Genomic DNA, 6000 nt, shown 5'->3' on the forward strand with positions numbered 1-6000 from the left:
TGCCCTCAGAGAGCGGGTTTCTTCCCTGGCGCTACATCATAAACTGATGTCCCTACACACAGCCTGCTGTCAATACACCAAGGCTGCCCTGAGGAGTCATCGGGGACAGTGTGCTGGCCCTTGGGGGGACAAAGCCTCTAAGGAAATCTTGATGCATCGTGTGTCTCCCAACCTGGAAGCCCTGAGTCACCCTGGTGTACCGTGCAGCTCCCAATTTTGTGATCTGTTAGCTTTGCCTTTTGTGGGAGTCAAACTCACCTCTCATTCAAATCAAGGCCCATGAAGGAAAAGGCTGCCTTATCTCCCTGGGGAAATTATGACTCACACAACAGGAGTGGTGGGTGGAGGACAGAGGGGAGAGAAGAGAAAACAGACAGAAACAAGGCTGAATTCCGGGGCAGGGGGGAATTAAAAGGTGAAGGAAAAAGAGTAGAGAGGAAGGGAAAGCAAAAAGACCAGAGTTAGAGGGAAGACCCAGAAAGGAAAGAGAGAGAGAAAAGGGAGGGGGGAGCAAGAAGGAAGAGAAGACGGGAGAAAGAAAAGACAGCACGGAGCAGGACGTGGGGTGAGTTCCTTAGCTGGTATTTTGGATCACTCAAGAATAAGATGCTTATCAGATCTCAGGAAGACTCTGATGGTGGAGGTGGCCTGGCTTGGTTCTCAGGCCCTGCCTGTAAGCCAGCTCACGTTTTCAGCCTCGCCCGCAGCCTCCTGGGGGTTGGTGGGTGGGGTCAGACTCTGAACAGGGGCAAAAATACACTAAGGAGCTGCCATACCCTGTGTGCCTGGATGGTGGGCACAGCCTTCCTAGTCATTTGGCAACAAGGAAGAGATCCTCAAAAAAGGTGCATACTCCTTGCTCAGTGTCTTAGCTAGAAAGGATGCTCCTTGCAGGGCTAGTTACAGTAAAGGAGAAAAAAGAAAGAAAGAAGGCAGAAATGAAGTGTGGCTTAATACAGCGGTCCCCAACCCCCAGGCCGCGGACTGATACCAGGCCATGGCCTGTTAGGAATCAGACTGCACAGCAAATGAGCGGTGGGGTGAGCAGGTGAAGCTTCATCTGTCGCTCCCCATCGCTCCCCGTCATTCGCGTTACTGCCTGAACCAAATTGTCTTCCACGAAACTGGTCCCTGGTGCCCAAAAGGTTGGGAACCGATGGCTTAATGGATTTATGATACATTCTTACAACGCACTGTGATGTAGCCGTTACAAATGGTGTATAGAAGAGCCCTTAATAAAATGGGAGAAATCCTCACAATACTAGATGGAAAAAAAAAAAATGTTCAAATTAATCTTTAAAATGGTACGATTTGGATTTCCCTGGTGGTCCAGTGGTTAAGACTCCACGCTTCCACTGCAGGGGACACAGGTTTGATCCCTGGTCGGGGAAGTTCCACAGGCTGTGGGGTACGGCCAAAAAGAAAGAAAAGGTATGATTCAAACGTTGTTAGTGGGGCTCCCCGGTGGCGCAGTGGTTGAGAGTCCGCTTGCCGATGCAGGGGACACGGGTTTGTGCCCCGGCCCGGGAAGATCCCACATGCCGCGGAGCGGCTGGGCCCATGAGGCGTGGCCGCTGAGCCTGCACGTCCGGAGCCTGTGCTCCACAACGGGAGAGGCCACAACAGTGAGAGGCCCGCGTACCGCAAAAAAAAAAAAAAAGTTGTTAGTGGATATGTGTGTAATGCGGGTGGCATTGCCTCTGCCCAGCTCAAAGTCTTCTCCAATTCAGTTCAACCCTGTGCTAAGAGGTAGTCATTTTGTTTTTGTTTTTGGCAATGTGATGTCTAGACTCTACCCCTTCCCCACTAGCCCCATGCTCTCCCTTTAGGGGAAATTCCCATTCAAGTCTTGCCAGGGTAGGTAACTGCTAGTCCCTGCTCCCGCTGCAGAAGCCCGAATGATTGACTTCTTCTTCTACCTGCCCCTGGTATAGCCAGGGGCCTGCCTGTGACCACAGCAGCAGAAGCCACTCAGTTCTGCAGTGTAATCCTAGTCAGGCTCCTGCCACAGGGCCCCCTGAGCTCCTGGTGCCCATCCCCTAGGAACGCTGATAATTGTGGAAATTTCCTTTTGGCTTAAAGAGCTGGCCTTGGCCTCTGCTACTGGCCACCAGAAGCCTGGTCTGACACTTTCACTGTGTTCAGCTGCAGGAAGGTCTGCTACCACCACCCACTTGGTGGGCAGGGCCCCTCCCTTCCTTGGGTTAGGGTGTCTTGGGGCTGTGTGAGAAGGTGTCCATCTGGGGTAATCAACTGGGGTCTGCACACTGGGGCTGGGCAGCCAGTGAACAAGGAGGTGGATGGGATGTAGTTAATTCCTCTCCAGGAACCCAAGGAGGATGAGCTGGCAGAGGTCCTGAGTACAGGCCATGGGACATGCTCTTCTCAGTGACAATGGGTAAACAGTAACTAGCCCCACATGGTGCCTGGGCACCTAAAAACTGACCCTGCAAGACAACAGCTGCCAGCATGACCTGAAAAAGAGGGTCTGGGGAGGAGTTGGGAGGGCAACCAAGCTCTCACTCAGACTAGTCCAGAGAGAGGCCTTTGGGGCTCCAAGTGATGGCTCAGAGAGGGAGGAGCTGCCCACCAGGAGCGGGAACCCAAGGATTCTGGAGGTCCCAGGACTTGGGGCACTGCCCACGTCAGCTATGTTGACCTATACTATCTTTGCTGGGCAGGATTCAGTCAGAAACCCTTAGATGAAAAGGGTCTCTGGGTGGGACTTCCCTGGTGGCGCAGTGGTTAAGAATCCGCCTGCCAATGCAGGGGACATGGGTTCGAGCCCTGGTCCGGGGAGATGCCACATGCTGTGGAGCAACTAAGCCCATGAGCCACAACTACTGAGCCTGCACTCTAGAGTCTGCAAGCCACAACCACTGAGGCCGTGTGCCACAACGACTGAAGTCCGTGCGCCTAGAGCCCATGCTCTGCAACAAGAGAAGCAACTGCAATGAGAAGCCCGCGTGCCGCAATGAAGAGTAGCCCCCACTCACTGCAACTAGAGAAAGCCCGCGTGCAGCAACGAAGACCCAATGCAGCCAAAAATAAAAAGAAAGAAAAGGGTCTCTGGGTATGTGTTGGGGAGTATTCAGAGAGAACAGCTGGAAAGATGATCCCTGTTTCACAGCTGGTCTGGTACGGGGAGCCAGGGGCAAGAGTGGGTGGCAATGATTTTTTAAAAAAACTTTTAATTGAAGTATAACTTAAATACAGAGGAATGCACCCAGTAATTGTCACAAGATGTAAACACACCTGTGTAACCATTACCCAGGCCAAGAACAGAAACATTACTCAGGGTCTCAGAAGCCCCCCATTTGGATAGCAATGGTTTTAGAGAGGAAAGTGGACAGGGTCTGAGAGCAAAGGAGGAAGGAAGGAAAAGATACTCCCAGGTGCCGCCTGACTGACAAGTGAACTGGCCTGCAGCAGGGCTCCGGGACACAACACACACCCAGAAGTTCAGGGTCGTCCCTTGGGAACTTGGTGAGCCATGGGCAGCCCTGCAAAGAAAGGCAAGCAACAGGGTGTTTGGAGAAGATCACAGACCACGTAGGACTGGGCTGAGAGCCTGAGGGCAAACAGGAAAGATGATTGCTTCTGGGCTGGGCTGGGAGGGTCTAGGAATGGTTGGTCCCAGGGTAGTGGCTGCAGCAGCCACTATTTGCTCTCTGCAGTTTGTTTGTCCAAGAATGATTCATGTGAGTACCACTGATCAGCGCCTCCTCCTCCTTGCCCCACTGTGAGCTCCCGTGCCAAGGGCAGAGGGGCATGGGGGACAAGCACAGCTGTGACATCAGGGAGACCTGCGTTTGAACCCCGGCTCTAGGCTGTGTGACTCTGGAAAAGTCACATTCCCTCTCTAACTTCGGTCAGCAAAATGGGACAACAACCTGTGCCTCGTAAGATAGTTGTGAAGAAGAAACGAGAAAAACCACATAAAATGCCTGACACTGGGCAGGCCCTTAATAAATGCTTGCTCCTTTTCTTCGCCCTTTTTTCATTTAACAAATATTTATCTGGGGCCTGGTATAGAGCAGGCAGCTGTGCTAGGCACTAGGAAAAGAGTGGTGAACAAAACAAGTATGGAGACTGGCTGCCCTCATGGAGCTTAGAATCTAAGCAGTGGGACAGACATTAAATAAATAAATACACATCGTGAAGGAGAAGCACAATGTATTATGAAAAAGAATATCAGTGGTGACTTCCCTCCAGTAGAGTGGTCAGGGAAGGCCTCTTGGGAGAGGTGACACACATAAACTGAGACCTAAAGGATAAGAATGAACCAGGCATTTTGGAAAGCAGGACCCAGAGTGGCAAAAAGGCACAGGTTTAGGAGCCAGATGTGGATGGGTTTCAAATCTTGGGTCCACTACTTACTCAGCTGTGGGACTTTAGGTGAGTCCCTTTACCAGTTAAGGTCTCAGTTTTATCTTCTATAAAATGTGGTTAAAAACACTTACTTTATAGAATTGTGACGATGAAACCCAACTATGTATATCAAGTGCCCTGCCTGGAGTCTCTCAGTAAAAATCAGTTCCCTTCCTCTACCAGCTCTCGATTAATTGTCGAGAGACTGGCACAGAGATGATGCATGCACACGTTCAAACACACACACACACGTGCATGCGCAGTACATACACCATCAAGAACACACAGAGGCAGGACACAGGGGCCTCCTCAAGCTGGGGGTTCGAGGAGAGGTTCATGAAAAGACTCTAAAGAGATAAGGCAGGGATTGGGGAGAGAAGCAAGAAATAGTGCAGTCCTTCAGGGCAGCTAACTGTGGGGACCTAAAAGGGTGAGGAAGACAGTGGTTACCAGAACCAAAGAGAATAGCTGTGTGAAGTGGGTGCCTGAGGGACGCAGCTGACTTACCGGGACTGGGCAGGGAGATGCCCAGGGAATAGAGTCTGATCTCAGCCTCCCCTTTCCCTCTGATCTCCTGCTAGGCCTCGCGTTGGCCAAATTCAGACGGAAGCTGAAGGGCATGGGAGCCTGCACCTATAGCCCATTAGGATCAGCCTCCCAGGGTGGAGAGCCAGCGGGGGGAAGGGTGGAGAGGATCTGGAGGGACAACTGGCAGAGCCACAGTACAGAACCCTCCACCTTTGGGCCCCTTTAGAATGTAAGTGACAGATATAGCCAATGTAAAATGACTTACATCAAAAGGGAATAACGTCAGGTCACCTAACTATAAACTCCAGTGGTAGGGCCTTCGCCATAGCTTGATCAGTGCTCAAACGATGGCCAGGAACAGGTATCTCGTCTCTCAATTCTATTTGCCTTCATATGTCAGCTTCATTCTCAAGCTGTATGTAGTGGCAAGATGAGAGTGGCAGTAGAGAGTAAAGGAGGGGTGGTCCCCAGAGGAAAACTGTAGTTCTGTATAAAGAAGGAGGGAGAACAGAAGCTGGGTGGAAACATTACACATGTCCACTACAGTTTATGTCAGAGTGCTCATAAACTCGGGTGACAGGGCTACTGGGGCCAGGGTGAGCAGTCTCCTCTGTTTGAGTGTGGCCTGTTAGGGAAATGTAGATGTCTCTGGGCCACCCGTTGCCACCTGTCACTAAAGGGACCTGAAGATTACCTAGCCTAGTGACCCCATTTGACAGGTAGCAAAAGGTTTTACACAAGAGCATGCAGTTAATGTCAAGGCCAGGACTTAAACCCAGGCCACACAATCTGTCCTCCATACCTGACTTCTTTTTTAATTTTTTTAAATTTATTTTTTATTTTATTTTTTTGGCTATGCCGCATGGCTTGTGGGATCTTAGTTCCCTGACCAGGGATCAAACCCATGCCTCATGCAGTGGAAACACAGAGTTCTAACCACTGGACTGCCAGGGAAGTCCCATGACTTTTTAAAAATTTTTTTTAAGTTTTAGTTTTATATTTATTTATTTATTTTTATTTGGTTGTGCCGGGTCTTAGTTGTGGCAGGCAGGCTCCTTAGTTGCAGCTCAAGGGCTCCTTAGCTGTGGCATGCAAACTCTT

Source organism: Tursiops truncatus, chromosome 8, assembly GCF_011762595.2.
Source record: "Tursiops truncatus isolate mTurTru1 chromosome 8, mTurTru1.mat.Y, whole genome shotgun sequence".
Taxonomy (NCBI): Eukaryota; Metazoa; Chordata; class Mammalia; order Artiodactyla; family Delphinidae; genus Tursiops; species Tursiops truncatus.